Source organism: Schistocerca serialis, chromosome 1 (assembly GCF_023864345.2).
Source record: "Schistocerca serialis cubense isolate TAMUIC-IGC-003099 chromosome 1, iqSchSeri2.2, whole genome shotgun sequence".
Taxonomy (NCBI): Eukaryota; Metazoa; Arthropoda; class Insecta; order Orthoptera; family Acrididae; genus Schistocerca; species Schistocerca serialis.
In genome coordinates, this window is record NC_064638.1 from 138,507,825 (window position 1) to 138,524,222 (window position 16,398).

A 16,398-nucleotide genomic window follows, 5' to 3' on the forward strand; every position below is an offset into this window, starting at 1 on the left:
AATGATTGACAGATATGCACGATGTCCTGAAGTAGTACCTATGGACAACATCTCCGCAGAAACACTATCCGCCGCTTTCACATCAGTCTGGCTGGCGAGATTCGGCTGTGCATCCATATTGCCACCGACACAGTTCGAGTCAGATTTGTTCACACAGCTGGCGAAGTTCTGTGGCTATGTCCATCACAAAACGACCAGTTATCATCTGGCCAGCAATGGCATGTTTGAACATTGGCATTGAACACTGAAGGCTGTGTGAATGTGCCATGAGACATCTTGGACGTTTGCACTATCCACAGTCCTGTTGGGTCTACAAGCCACAGACAAATCAGATATAGAGTCCTCGGCAGCTTAATTGGCTTATGGCGAGACTCTGCGCTTACCAAGGGAGTTTGTCGATACAGGCCTACTGTTTGAAATGGACGACCAACCAGAGTTTCTTCAGAAGTTACAGGAACATGTAAGCCAAATCAAACCCACAAAGTCCTCCAAGCATGGTTGTCCAACAGCTTTTGTACATAACAACCTTGAAAGCTGTTCGCACGTTATGTTACGTACAGACTGCGTCAAGCCATCACTACAGCCACCGTATACTGGCCCCTATCGCGTTCTGCACTGAGACACACACAAAATGGTCATCATCATAAATGGCAAAGAGGCCACCGTGTCTCTTAGCAGAGTGAAGGCGGCTTACATTTGCAAGGAGGCATCACCCACCTTATGGTCAAGAGCTCAACGCCTGACAGGTGTAACACCTCAACTTCCAGCACCGCCGCCACAACAGGTCGATGCAGAACTTTTACGCACCACCCACTCCAGACGAAATGTCCACTTCCCAGTCAGGTTCAGAAAAGACGCACCACTCTCCGCTTTCACAAAGCGAGCTCCTGTAGCGACCGCTACTCATGTCGACTGCTGTGTCCGCACACGTTAGTTCCGTTCACTCCATCCATAGATACAGTTCAGTTGCGAATTCAGTGACTGCAAGGCAACAAATGAATGGCGTAAACCGCCAAGTTTGAATCTGCTGCATGGATCGCTTAATAATGTTGTGCTTACTCCTTGGAGTTATAACTTTTATGTTTATGTTTATTCTGTTCCTTGGTTACTGTTTTGTTGTTTACAACTTACATACAGCAACTGTGCATCTTTTTCTGTAATACCAAGTAATAAAACGTTCAAGTATATTCTTCAAGTATATTCTCAGTGCGTGTCTTCATATTTATTAAGTACAGGTAGCTCTACCCGACGAAAATATACCCGCCAATACACACTAATAGCCTGCATTAATTTGCACAACACTCTTGCATTACACAAGGAAAGTTTACAAAGCTATATGTCTTTGCCATACAGCTGAAAATTTTAATATATGTAGACAAGCTGAAAACTGCTTGTAAGGTGAGCACTCTACAGAAAATATTTAGACATAGTGAAAACTCATTTCTATCATATCCACTTGATCTCTGTTCTATATTTTCGACACTAGACTTTGTTCTCCGTTTCCTTTTTCCAGGAAACTTTTTTCCACTTGAAAAAGGAAGTATTGCACTCCACACAACTTTACATTTTCATTTGTCCTGTGGTTTTGCCCACAGGTACTTCTTCACCTTACGCCAACAGTCAGAGGTGAACTGTACCTGCAGTTTTCATTTGCAGGTTCTCAGGTTATGAGACAGCGCCAAAGCGAGCCAACATTCAATAGAAATCGTCCATAGCCAACGTAAACGTGCATCGTGCATGGAACTAGGACTGTGCATTTGTGTTATCGAACGTGACTAATTATTTTTGTCTTTGCAAAACAAAAGGAAAACAAGAAGATGGTGGGCTGTAACACTTCATGCGCTTTGAAATCAGTAATTTTTAAACAAGGTATAGGTTCACAGTAAGGTTAGTTGCTCTGTGCGGGGGAAGGGAGGGACGTTGCACGTGTAATTTATTCATGCCTGTGGGTGCTCAGCTAAGAGGTATACAAGTTTGCTTTAAAGAGTTGGCACCAATGATATGTGTGTGAAAGTCTTTGGAATTGTTTGTTTATATCGGGATTGTCAGCGTGGTAAGACGTGAATGTTTTGGTTTGGAAAAGGTGTGTTGACATGTCATAAGGCTCTTTATTTATCGGTAAATCGTGCGTTATATGGACACTACTGCACTTTCGGGGCCATAGCCATTATCGTGTGATTCTTTATTATTCAACAGTACCTGCAGTGCATGCCATAGCAGACTTGAACATATTATGTGTAGCATCTAACTATATAAGAAAATCATCGCCTATAATAACTGCCCTCCCAGAAATTACTAAATCCTTTTCAAGGCGCTATCACATGCATTATGGTACCATTAAAAATTTAGAACGAATACGCTCCAGCGTGGATCAGTGAATGCAAAGCTCTGAGTCCAGACATAATCTATTTTTTTGTCGTTTTTCTTAATCTAAGGACTACCGTTACCGTATTTTAATGACATTTACGGAAATGACAGTCAATGTAATGTATCATGAGTCATTATTTATTTATGACAAAGACTAGGCCTAAATGGAATGGTTTTTGGTTTGAAAATGTCGAAAATGGCTTGTTTGTTGATTAGCTGATAAACATTTTGGGCGAACTTGCTTGTACAGCCTTCTGCCATAATGTGGAAAGATAATTTCAGGCACCTGTGTCTTATATAGTTTGATTTGCCTGCATTTAAAATGTCAAATTCCTTCTACTCTTGACATGTTTAATAATTGTACTTTATTTAAAGCTAGAAACATTAACTGTTCGTAACAGTAATTCAAAGTTACTAATTTGATGTAATTAATTTGTACAGTTCTGTTATATGCTTAGTGATATGATTTTTAATCTCCTTGAAGTATAATATGTGTAGGCTAACCATTCCATGCTGTGATCTGAAACTATAGGTGTACTTACGAAATCTGAGAATTTTCTTTATTGTTTTTACTCTTGTTCATTTAATCGTCCAGATTATTTAGCAGGCTGTGTCTGTAAGTATTTTTTATCTACTTTGGTACTTGTGGAAAGTTGCTGAGACTGTGGACTGCAGACTTTCTAGTAAGGTGTACTGATCAGAGCACAGAGGAGGGAAGAAAATTGTTACCTCCACCATACTTCACTGGTGCTACAACACACTCAGGTAAATACCATTTCCTAGTTATCTTCAGGTTAACATTTGCACATCTGACTGAGACATCACTCCATAAAAATGTCTTCGGTCAAAGACGTAGACCAACAATTGCATTTTTTGGACAACTCTGTAACTATACTTGACTTTGTATTTTCATTCATGTGATAATACAATGTAGGCTTTCACAACCGGTATTGTCTTCACTTAAAACTTCCAGCCTGACAGGCAGTGGTCAATGTATAAAACTCTCCCCTGACGTCTCTGACTGCGGGAGACATCCTCCCAGGTAAGTTTGCTGCTTTATCTCACAGGATGTCTCTGGCAGTCGGAGACGAAACGTCATGGGAGGGTTTTATACATTGGCCACGGCCTATCAGCCCGGAAGTTTTAAGTTTCATTCATGTGATTAATGGCTTGTGGGCAGCATCACGATGTGAGGACTTTGCCGTACAATCTCCACTGGGTCATTCTACTGCTGAACTCTAGCTGAACTGAGATTGACACACACTGCTGTAGTTGAAGGACAATAGTTGGGTTGGGATTACAGAAGTGTCCGATTCCACCCATCTGCTTTGACCCATGATGTCATCAATATGGCGGAAATGTCTATTCTAAGCGTCTTCAATATGGCACCTATGACGTCACTACATACGCATGGCAACAAACACGAAAATACCTATAAATAAGACAATAACATCTCCCTCCAAAAATATAAACTAATGGGACAACTGCGGGAAATTGCGGTTTTAGGGTGAGAACAAGCTTGAAAAGAAAAAACATGATCTCAACACACAAAATGATGAACAAAAAGAAAAATTACAACATTCCTCTCCAATATCAAGGAATGCGACACTTCCCTTGACCTACATAGGTCACCCACAGGTGACGATACCAAAACACCAATACCTACAAATAAAATTACGAGAATTGGAATCTGACATGTCCCTTGGTCTATATAGGTGTACCACAGATGATGATACCAAAACAGCAACACCTACAACTATGAAAATGGGAATCGATCATTTCCGGTGACCTACATAGGCTAGCCACAGCTATTGATACCAAAAAACCAACACCTACAAGTACGAAAAATGAAACCAAAATCCCAACCTCAAAAATCCACAAATCAAACATCCCTACATAACTTAAAACACATTCAATACACCATAAATGCACAAAACACCACAACTAAAAAAAAAAAAAAAAACATTAATTACCACCAACAAATTCTGGCACTGGAAACTAGGTTGGCCACACATGCGCACATATTAAACGTCTTACCACAGTACAAACAACAAGCCAATAACACCTAATGAAAATGCCAAACACGTAAACTAAAAAATTGATAACTCATTGAAAAAATTTCCAAACCTTACATTTGGATTTACAAACACTGCCAACGGCTTCACACATCCAACACCAAGGCTCAAATGAACGCAATATAACACATTGTACTCAGCACACCCACCACCACCAGAGGGCACCATGAAACACAACAAGACGATTTCTACAACAACCAACTCATAAACACTGTGCTGTAATGACGGCACACACCACAACACCCTTACGTCATGAGTCAAAGCAGACTGATGGAATCGGATGCTTCCATTGACCCATTGGGTCATACAAAGCTTGGTTGCTCCTTCCAATTAATTTCTTAGACCAAGCAGAATGACTTTTCACTTCAGAGTACAGCTGTTAACAGTGGAGCATGTTTAATTCCTGTGAAGAATCCCTCTGATCGAATGATCGAGCAAGGTGTCACAGTGGTGAGCATACTGGACTCATATTTGGGACAATGACAGTTCAGATCAGTCTCCAGATTTGGGTTTTCTCTGATTTCCCTAAATTGCTTCAGGCATGTACCAGGATGATTCCTTTGAAAGGTCACAGCCATTTTCCTTCTCCATCCTTAAAGCATTCAGAGCTTGTCCTCCTCCTCTAATAATCTTGATGTAGATGGTACATTAATCTTCCTTCGTCTGATGAAATGATCAAAACTTGTGGGCTCCATATAATTTTCAGTCTTCATACTCACTCAGATCTATCAGCTTACTTTAACAGAAAATATGTCTGTTGTGTTAAATCGTTGTTGTACTACTTTTCTGATTTTGGGTGCAAAGCGTGGCACAATCAATGAATCTGTTCTGCCAAAAGAAGTCATCTGCTTTTGAAACTGAATGAACAGAGAATTTTGCTGCTCCTGTTTATGATTTTAAACAGACATTTCAAGCTTTTTTTCGTGTGTATCAACTACAACTTTGGGATCTATTTACTCTATTATATCTAAGTATTAGAACACTGTCAGTTACACTACTGGCCATTAAAATTGCTACACCTCGAGGATGACGTGCTACAGACATGAAATTTAACCGACAGGAAGAAGATGCTGTGATATGCAAATGATTAGCTTTTCAGAGCATTCACACAAGGTTGGTGCTGGTGCTGACACCTACAACGTGCTGACATGAGGAAAGTTTCCAACTGATTTCTCATACACAAACAGCAGTTGACCGGTGTTGCCTGGTGAAACATTGTTGTGATGCCTCGTGTAAGGAGGAGAAATTCGTACCATCACGTTTCTGACTTTGATAAAGGTCGGATTGTACCCTATCGCGATTGCGGTTTATCGTATTGCGACATTGCTGCTTGCGTTGGTCGAGGTCCAATGACTATTAGCAGAATATGGAATTGGTGGTTTCAGGAGGGTAATACGGAACACCGTGCTGGACCCCAAAGGCCTCGTATCACTAGCAGTCGAGATGACAGGCATCTTATCCGTATGTCTGTAATGGATCGTGCAGCCACGTCTCGATCCCTGAATCAACAAATGGGGACGTTTGCAAGACAACAACCATCTGCATGAACAGTTCGACTTCGTTTGCAGCAGCATGGACGATCAGCTCGGAGACCATGGCTGTGGTTACCCTTTGCGCTGCATCACAGACTGGACCACCTGCGATGGTGTGGTGTTACCGCCAGACACCACACTTGCTAGGTGGTAGCCTTTAAATCGGCCGCGGTCCGTTAGTATATGTCAGACCCGCGTGTCGCCACTATCAGTGATTGCAGACCGAGCGCCGCCACACGGCAGGTCTAGAGAGACTTCCTAGCACTCGCCCCAGTTGTACAGCCGACTTTGCTAGCGATGGTTCACTGACAAAATACGCTCTCATTTGCCGAGACGATAGTTAGCATAGCCTTCAGCTACGTCATCTGCTACGACCTAGCAAGGCGCCATTATCAGTTGCTATTGATATTGTAAATAATGTACAGACAAGAGCTACGTTCAACATTAATGGATTAAAGTTAAGTATTCCACCATCTGTGTCCGTTTTTCTAAGTTCTAATTTCCTTGTCCTGTTCCAGACCTCACGCCAGCCTGCGTGAGCTAAAACGCGTGCCTTTCGGCTTCCTCTAAATTTAGTGGGTTGGTCTCCTGCCAATCCACAACAGACGGTGTACTCAACGACGAACCTGGGTGCACGAATGGCAAAACGTCATTTTTTTGGATGAATCCAGGTTCTGTTTACAGCATCATTATGGTCGCATCCGTGTTTGGCGACATCACAGTGAATGCACATTGGAAGCGTGTATTCGTCATCACCGTACTGGTGTACCACCCGGCGTGATGGTATGGAGTGCCATTGGTTACACGTCCCCAGTCACCTCTTGTTCGCATTGACGACACTTTGAACAGTGGACGTTACATTTCAGATGTGTTACGACCCGTGGCTCTACCCTTCATTTGATCCCTGCGAAACCCTACATTTCAGCAGGATAATGCACAACCACATGTTGTAGGTCCTGTACGGCCTTCCTGGATACAGAAAATGTTCGACTGCTGTGCTGGGCAGCACATCCAGATCTCTCCCAATTGAAAACGTCTGGTCAATGGTGGCCGAGCAACTGGCTCGTCACAATACGCCAGTCACTACTCTTGATGAACTGTGGTAGTGTGTTGAAGCTGCATGGGCAGCTGTACCTGTACACACCATCCAAGCTCCGACTCAATGCCCAGGCGTATCAAGGCCATTATTATGGCCAGACGTGGTTGTTCTGGGTACTGATTTCTCAGGATCTATGCACCCAAATTGCGTGAAAATGTAATCACATGTTAATTCTAGTATAATATATTTGTCCAATGAATACCCGTTTATCATCTGCATTTCTTCTTGGTGTAGCAATTTTAATGGCCAGTAGTGTACGCAGCTGACAGTGTGTTGCAGATTCACTTTTCTAACCAATATGTTTATTGATGTTGAACCTGTGAGATCTAGATGGCACTTTTTTCGTAACCTATGTAAGAACTTTCACATCTGCCTGTTGTTCAGATCACTTTGTAAATATACCTGCAGACAAAGGGGACCAGAACCTCCTGGTTATCCATATCTTTACACATTAAGTGAAGGATGTGTGGCATCCCTAAACCGCACATCATTCTTAGCAGGCCAGCCCTGTTCCTTCTTGCTACAGACGTTTGCTAATGCAGTGAGTTTCTTTCTTCATCCCGTACTTCTCCCCAAAGCTCTCAATTCTGCCATGTGAACATACACCCATGTGCTACTGTCACTGGCTACCAGGGTCAAGACAATAGCCCTGTATCTACCTCACCTGTCTGTACACCAAGGTCAACTGCCACATAGCCCCCTCCCTTCTCCCAACACACACTTTGGCTCCTTACCAATGTCAGGCAGAGTTTTGCCCACATTCACATGGACATCAATGGCCTTCTACTTTCCTCCAACTAACTTCTCACCATGATGGACAGATTCACCAACTGCCCTGAGGCAACACCAATACCCAACGTCACCACTGCCCCAGTAGCTGCCTCCTTCATCCTCACATGGATTGCCTGTTTCAGCTGCCCTTACCATATCACAAGAGGCCGAGGGCACAAATATCTATCTTTCGTGTGCTAGTGGACCCTTGCAGGTCTGACCAGCACTTGACATTGAGCTGCCAACAGCATGATGGAATTGCTGCACCGTACATGGAGACAGCCCTTGCCTGCCACAGCAGTAGGTGGACTGCTGCACTGATTCTGCTGCTTCTTGGCTTCCGTGTCACTCACAAGGCCTATCTGGAGATATCATCCATTGACCTTGTCTACGTCCAGCTACTTGCCATGCCAATTGACTTCCCAGATCCTGCCATCTGATCACAGGTGACAACACGCATTATTTCGTCACTGGTTTGCGGGACTGCATGGCTCGCCTGTGACCCCTCCTATCCCAGAGCTATGGTGAACACAGGACATTTTTTCACAATGACCTCACCTCACCCATCCTCATCATACTGTATATTGATGCTTACTGGCCCGTGCTTTTCCCACAGTACTGTGGTTTCCGCCAGGTCCTGTAGCGGGTCTCCAAGATGCTCACACTACATCTTCGAGGCACTTCTACCAGCGCCTCGATCAGTAGACTGAAGCTCAGCAATATGCTGTCTGACCTCACAACACTCATCTCCCCCCACCATTATTATCAATACACTGCAGATGCCCATTGCTGCCAACTCTCGAACCACTGCTGACACTGCCCAACGCGCCCCTCTGCCAATCCCCCTGAGATGCCAGCCTACCACACCACTGCGGAGGGCACAGCTGGAAACCCACCAAGCCATGATGGAGCTGCCCCTGATCCAGCAGCTGTCAACAATGCTGGCCGGGCCAGCTTGGCACACCTCATCCCATGTGCCACCAGCTGACACATGTCTACACCTATACTCTACAAACCACTATGGAGTGTATGGTGTGGTGCAGCCCAGTGTAGCAATTATTGGGGTTGGGGTTGTTTGATAGCCTCTGTGCATGCAGTAACTATTGAAATCTTATCCTCGTGATCCCTATGTGAACGATATGTATGGGGTTGTAGTATACAGGGTGCGTCAAAAAAATGTATACACACTTTGAAGCGTCATAGAAAATTTATTTCCTGTTCTACAATGTTAAATTTCTGGAAATGGAAAGCTTAAAGTCCAATTGGAAAAATAAATCTACTTTGCAAATGTGATTAATGTTCAAACTGGTGGCCTTCAGCATCAATAAATTTCTGAGTACTAGTCACCACTGATTCCGTACATCGTACCAAAGTGTCCAATGCGATTTCGGCGCGCACCGCCTAAATCTCATTCCAAAGTATGTCCAGGTTACATGGTTTACGTTTGTACACCTCATCTTTTACTGTGCCCCATAAGAAGGTCTGGAGAACGTGCAGGAAACTCGATTGGTCCCCTGCGTCCTATCCACTGGCCTGGCACATTGTGATCCAGGTATGCTCGTATGTCCCTATGATATGTGGCGGGGCGCCATCTTGTTGGAAATAAAACTCATCATTACCGTATAATGCACAAATGGCAGGGAATATGGAGTCAGCAAGCATTGTTGGGTACGTTTCTCCAGTAACAGTACCTTCAATGTGGAAAGGCCCAATGAGTCTCCTTGCAGACAAACCACACCACACATTTACACCAGGAAAATTCACTTTTCAACTGTAATTTTGAGGATTATCTTCAGCCCAGTACGCACAATTGTGCCTGTTGACAGTTCCATTGAGTTTGAATTGGGCTTCATCCGACCAAATTATGCTACCCAAAAATCCTGGTTCACGTTTCACCATCTCCGGAACCCATTCACAGAATTCTAACCTTCGATCTGGATTGTCTTCATTTAGCTTTTGCACCAGGCTTGGAATGTACACACGAAACTTGCCTTTTTTCAGAATGCGTAGCACACTACTAGCACTTACGTTACTCTCACGTTCCGCTTGCCTTGAAGATTTTTGAGGCAAACGCTGTAACAGTTCCAAGACCGCAGTTGTGGAATCATCACTTGTAGCTGTACAAGGTCGCCCTGATCGACCTTTATGCACATCACACACTGTTCCATGCATTTCGAATTTGTCTCGTAGACGCATAATTGTTAACCTTGAAGGTGTTTCTGTACCATACTCACTTCTCCACTGTCTTCGACCTGCAGCTACATTCTCAAACTTCCAGTACCACTTAATCATGTGCTTCCACGCTTCAAAGCTCAAACACACATCTGCCATGTTGCAGTTACTTCCTTGCCACTGCTGCCACCTGTTGAAGAAACATAAGATTACTTCCTCACAGATATTTAACCTTGTAGAACGGGAAGTAAATTGTCTATGACAGTTCAAAGTGTGTATACATTTTTTTGATACACCCTGTATTTCCTAGAGTCATTTAAAGCCAGTTCTTGAAACTTTATTAGTAGACTTTCTTGGGATGGTTTATGTCTAGCTTCAAGAATCTGTCAGTCAGTTTCTCCACATTCCTGTAACACTCTCCCACCGATCAAACAAACTTGTGACCATTCATCTGTGCTGCCCTTCTGTATATATGTTCAATATCCCCTGTTAGTCCTATCTGGTATGGGTCTCACACACTTGAGCAATGTTCTAGAATCAGTCACATGAGTGATTTGTAAGTAATATACTTTGTAGACTGATTGCACTTCCTCAGTATTCTATCTGCCCCTGACCCAACACCTGTCAACAACGCTGGCCAGGCCAGCTCGTCACTCCTCATCCCATGTGCCACCAGCTGACACATGTCCACACCTATACTCCGCAAACCACTATGGAGTGTATGGCAGGGTACATCCTAGTGAACAAACAGCTTGTTTGGTCAGTGGGAGAAAGTTACAGGAATGTGGAGAAACTGACCTGACAGACTCTTGAAGAGACATAAACTATCACAAGAAAATCTACTAACAGCCTTTACATATGACCAGAATGTCTTTGGGTTTTGTGGAAGATCATTTATCAGTATTCTGCAGTGCTAATCACAATGCTTTATCCATGACTGAGCCTATGTGATCATTCAATTTCATATTCTCACAAAGTGTTATGCCTAGATATATATTTTGAACATGTAAAGCAAAGTTTCAGTCTTTGCACCATTTTGAGATGTTATCAAGATCTGACAGAATATTTATGCAGCTTCCTTCAGACAATACTTCATTATAGATAAGTGCATCATCTGCAAAAAGTCTCAGGCCACTATTAATACTGTCTGCGAGGTCACTAACATATGACATGAACAGCAAAGGTCCGATCACACTTCCCTGGAGCACACCCAAAGTTACTTCTACATCTGACAATGACACTCAATCCAAGATAACATGCTGTGTCCTCCCCACCAAAAAGTCCTCAATCCAGTCACATATTTCACTTGGTACCACATATGATCACATTTTTCATAATAAATGTAGGTGTGGTACTGGCCAAATGCTTTTCAGAAATCAAGAAACACTGCATCTGCCTACCTGCCTGGATCCAAAGCTTTCGGTATACCATGTGTCAAAAGTGTGAGTTGTGTTTCACATGATTAGTGTTTTTGGAAACCATGCTGTTTGGCAGGGAGAAGGTCATTCTGTTCAAGGTACCACATTGTGTTTGAGCCCAGAATAAGTTTTAATATTGTACGACAAATCGATGTCAGGGATACTGGACAGTAGTTTTGTGGATAACTTCTGTGACCCTTCTTGTAGTTGGGTGAGACCCATGCTTTTTTCCGAGAACTGGGCATGGTTTTCTGCTCGAGGGGATCTAAACTAGATTATAGTTAAAAGAGCAGCTAAGACAGGTGCAAATTCAATACAGAATCTGATAGGGATTCCATTGGGCTTTGGTACTTTGTTCAATTTTAATGATTTCAGCTGTTTCTCAACACTGCTGACACTAATACTTATTTCACTCATCTTTTCAGTGGTAAGAGGATTAAATTGGGGCAGTTCTCCTGGGTCATCCTTTGTTAAGGAACATTTGAAAACAGAGTTTAGCAGCTCAGCTTTTGCTTTGCTAACCTCAATTTCAGTTCCTGTCTCATTTGCTAGGGACTGGACACTAAATTTGATTCCACTAACAGCTCTTACATATGACAAGAATGTCTTTGGGTTTTGTGGAACATCATTTGTCAATATTCTGCAGCGGCAATCACTGAAGGCTTCACACATTGCTCTCATTGCTCTCTTGACAACCAAACACGTTTCGTTCAATATGTCTTTATCCATAGCTCTGTTCTTTATTTTACGCCTATTATGCAGTAATCTCTGTTTCTTTAGTAGATCCTTCACAGCAACTGTATATCATGGGGGGTCCCTCCCATTATGAACTATTCTACTGGATATATGTCTACCCACTGCATGGTCCGTTATTCTTTAAAAAATGTTAGCCGGAGTTCCTCTACATACTCCTGCCCTGTGCTGAAAGTTTTAAGTTCCTCATTGAGATATGACTACTGATTTTTTTTCTAGTTTACTGAACATATAAATCTTTCTGCTTGTTTTAGTTGTCCTTTGCGCTCTGATAATTATTGTTGCGACAACTGTATCATGGTCACTGATACCAGTTTTGATGTGGACATCCTCAAAGAGATGATGCCTGTTCTTGCCATTAGATCCAATATATTTCCATCATGAGTAGGATTTCTGTCTATATATTCTAAGTGTTTTTCAGAGAAGGCATTTAGTAATGTTTCACAGGATGTCTTATCATGCCTACCACTAACAAAACTGTAATTTTCCTGGTTGATTGTGGGATGATTGAAGTCGCCACCAGCTAAAATAGATGCTGCTATCGCCAGCCTCATTGCGTGTACAACAGTCCTCCATTGGCACCAGTCTTTGTTGTGGCCATCGCACTCCTCTTCCACACTTACCTCTTGTGGAGAGGCAGTTGAGGGGGGGGGGGGGGCGGCAAGCTGTGTGGCAGCCCCTTCACCATACACTGGTCTTGGCAGTCCAGCTCCATTCCATATGCACCTAGCTTTATGCAGCTGTGTTAATGCAGTGACATGCACTTACTTCCACCCAAAGTCTGTGATTCTGCCCTGTCATGTGGTGGACACCCATCTCTTATGGTCACTGGCTTCTGGGACCAATACAATAGCTCCACCTCTAACTAGGCTTCCTCTGGGCTAACCTCATTCTCAGTTCTGATCTTCCCTTTGCAACGACATCATCAGAGTTTGGCCCCTTTCACAGACTGTGACAGTCATGCGATGTGACTGTGTACTTTGTATCTTTGACACTTGGTGCAAAGTATTGAGACTTGGCCACGCTGCATTGTCTTTACACCAGTAACACAGCTCAGTATATAAATCGGTGCTTCATGCCTCAAGACATTCCCCTGGACTCACGGTCACATGTGCTCACTTGGGGACTGGCTGAGATTCGAGCTCCCACCTGTCATGGCCAGTACACTCATGAGTTAAGTGTGTTCCAATCCTTTGGATCTCACCCTGGCCATTTCTCTTATGAGAGGCATCAGTTCTTCACCTCATGTTGGCAAAGTCGTGTTTATGCTGGTGAATACATAGCTACTTGTTAGTAACTGTGTTCCATATCCCATTTCATGTGGAACATGTGTAGTCATTTGTTTTTTGATCGAACAAACACTAGGGCACTATTCTAGCCTCATCCCATTACGCTGCTTGTTTATTTGGTGTCATCATATCAGCAAGTAACTAACACTAAGAACTATTAGTTTTTGAGATCATTTCAGTGCTCTCTGCAGTAATTTAATTATTTGGAAAAAAACCTGTTGTTTGTCATTATTGTTCATTGCACTAGTACCCAACCTTCCCACTCATAAGTCCTCAACTTTTTAGTGATTATTTAATTAAGTTATGTAGTGTTACATTCCTACAGATGTATACGTTTCCATCTAGGATTCTAAGAAATGAATGCACATGATAGCTGGCAGTTCTTGTAAGGAACACACCACATCCACATCTACGAGTATATTCTGCAAACCATTGTGAAGTGTACTTCCCATATTAAGGTCACTTCCCATTCCATTTGTGTGTGGAGAGTAGGGAGAATCACTGCTCAAATGACTGTACACACTGTAATGAATCTGATGTTCATCTGAGCAGCCGATGGAAATAATATGTAGCAGCTCCTAGTATATTCCTAGATTCATCTCTCGATTCTGACTATTTAAGGTTTGTCAATAGATCTTTATTGGTAGTTAGCATCTATTTTCAAGCACCTGGTTGTACAGCTTTTTCAGCATTTTCACGACATTCTTCCATGGGTCAAACATACCTGTGACCATTCATGCTGCCCTTCTTTTTATACATTCAGTATCTTCTTTTAGTCCCATTTGGTACAGGTCTCTCTTTTTTAAGTAATATTCTAGGGTGAGTCGCACAAGGTGTTTTGTAAGCAATGTCCTTTGTATATTGATTGCTTTGATTGCCTTTTCAGAGTAACCTTCCAATGAACAAATGCCTGACACCTGCTTTTCCTCCAACAATGCCTAATTATCCACACCTAGATATTTGTTTGAGTTGCAGATTCTAATTATGAGTCACTGATAATATTGCTATAGGATACTACATTTGTATATTTTGTGAAGTGGGGAATTATACATTTCTGATCATTTAGAGCATTTTGCCAACCTTTGCATCTCTCACAGGAAATGAAACTGGTTCGGGCAAACACGTTACATACATAAAATTGTAATTTTTTTCCCCACTTTTTCTGAACCATGAGTGACTTTTCAGCTGAATTTATTTATTGTATTTGGAAATGAACACTTGTGTATTAGGCATAGTGTACAGTTGAAAACTACAAATATTAGCAAAAGCATTTGAAAGCCTTTTAAACTTACCAGCTGGTGACCACTGGTGACCACCAGTGCAACAATTTCAAAGGGGGGAAAAGTGTTGTGACTCGCTGATTATTCAAAGTGCCGCCGCGCAATTACGCACGTCCTCTACGTGCGGCGCTATCTGCCAGCCATGCAGCAGCTGCGCCACCTAAGCGGCCAGCCGAGCAGCGGCCGCTAGACTGAGACTCAGTGTTTAATCGAATGCCGACTTGTACACAGGTCAACTTACTCAGTGACTTATATGTGTTGTTGTGTTGTTCCTAAATATATGTGTTAAACTTGAAGTTCTAACAATTGGCGACGAGGTAGTGGATTTTTCCTTTTCACCGTTGACTCACAGGTTCCATGGCTACTGTCGAGCAACTCTTGCAAAATCTACTTGAACAGCAAACGCTTCTAACGACGGCGATTCGCAATCAGCAAACGCTTCTAACAGCGGCGATTCGCGATTTCGTCGCGGCGTCAAATGGGGGGCGTTTCTCGTCGTTGGCTGTACCTCCTTTTCCACCTTACGACGAGACGGCGGAAGACTGGTCTGATTATGAAAAACGTCTTCGACAGCACTTCTTGGCATTTCATGTCATGGACGAACAACCATGTAAGTCTCTGTTCCTTTCCTGGATTTCACCTCAAATGTATCGGTTGTTGTCGCAATTGGCTCCTTTGAAGGATCCTGCGTCTTTGTCCTTTGCTGAAATGTGCTCACTTCTGTCTGTCTATTTTCAAAAGCAAACGCATGTGGTAGCCTCTCGTGTTGCCTTTTATCGTTGTCAAAAACAACCGAATCAATCCTATCACGCTTGGGCTGCCGAACTTCATGGCCTCAGTCGAAAGTGTCAATTTGTTACTGACGTTCACAAAGAATCCTATGCCGATTCCATGGTCCGGGATGCTATTATCCGATTGGCGCCCGACAAAGAAGTTCGGCAACGTGCCCTTCAGTTGGCGAATCCGACTCTAGATGAAGTTCTCTCCATTGCGCAGTCTTTTGAAATTTCTCGCGCCGCTGGGGCGCAAATTGAAGCGTGGGGTGATGTCAGGGAAATACAACCTCTGTGCGCTGTTGATGATGCGTGCGGCGTGGCCCCTCCGGCCGACGTGGCCACAGTATGCTCCCATGCGCGGCTTCGGCCTAGCCGTAAACAACCCACTACGAAACTGCAGCAAAATCCCCGGCAACTTCCTTCATGTCCGCGGTGTTTTATGAAACATTCACGCGAGGATTGTCCCCAACGTTGGGCTGTGTGTCACAATTGCAAAAAGAAAGGTCATGTGTCTTCCGTTTGTAAATCCGACCGCATACATGATGTTCATGAACGTGACGCTGATTCTGATTCTGTGTTGTCTGTCAATTGCAGTTCTTCCCTTTCAGGGAAGTTATTCCTCACTGTCCAAATCCTTGGTTGAGATGTTCGCATGCAAGTGGATACCGGTTCTGCCGCCACTATCATTAATTCTCAGACGTATCTTCAGCTGGGTTCTCCACTCCTGTCCCCTGTCACTCGGCAATTACGGACGTACAATGAACAGAAGATTTCTCTCTTGGGACAGTTTAATGCTGAGGTATCTTACAAATCCGTCGTTCGCACTATTCCCGTATTTGTGGTTGACCAGAGCAACGCAGAAAATC

The 16,398-nt window shown here is 43.2% G+C and overlaps 1 protein-coding gene across 2 annotated transcripts in view; it reads left to right on the forward strand.

Annotated features, from left to right (window-relative positions):
* Nucleotides 1-1,940: 1,940 nt before the first annotated feature.
* Nucleotides 1,941-16,398, forward strand: part of LOC126464286 (tRNA (uracil-5-)-methyltransferase homolog A-like) — an 87,312-nt gene continuing 72,854 nt past the window's right edge. Inside the window, exon 1 of one of the 2 annotated variants that reach the window (XM_050096223.1) lies at nt 1,941-2,083. The gene's annotated coding sequence lies outside the window, so the exon portion shown is untranslated. Of the gene's footprint in view, nt 2,084-3,008; nt 3,133-16,398 lie in introns of those variants that run through there. The other variant, XM_050096224.1, reaches the window with a different exon arrangement.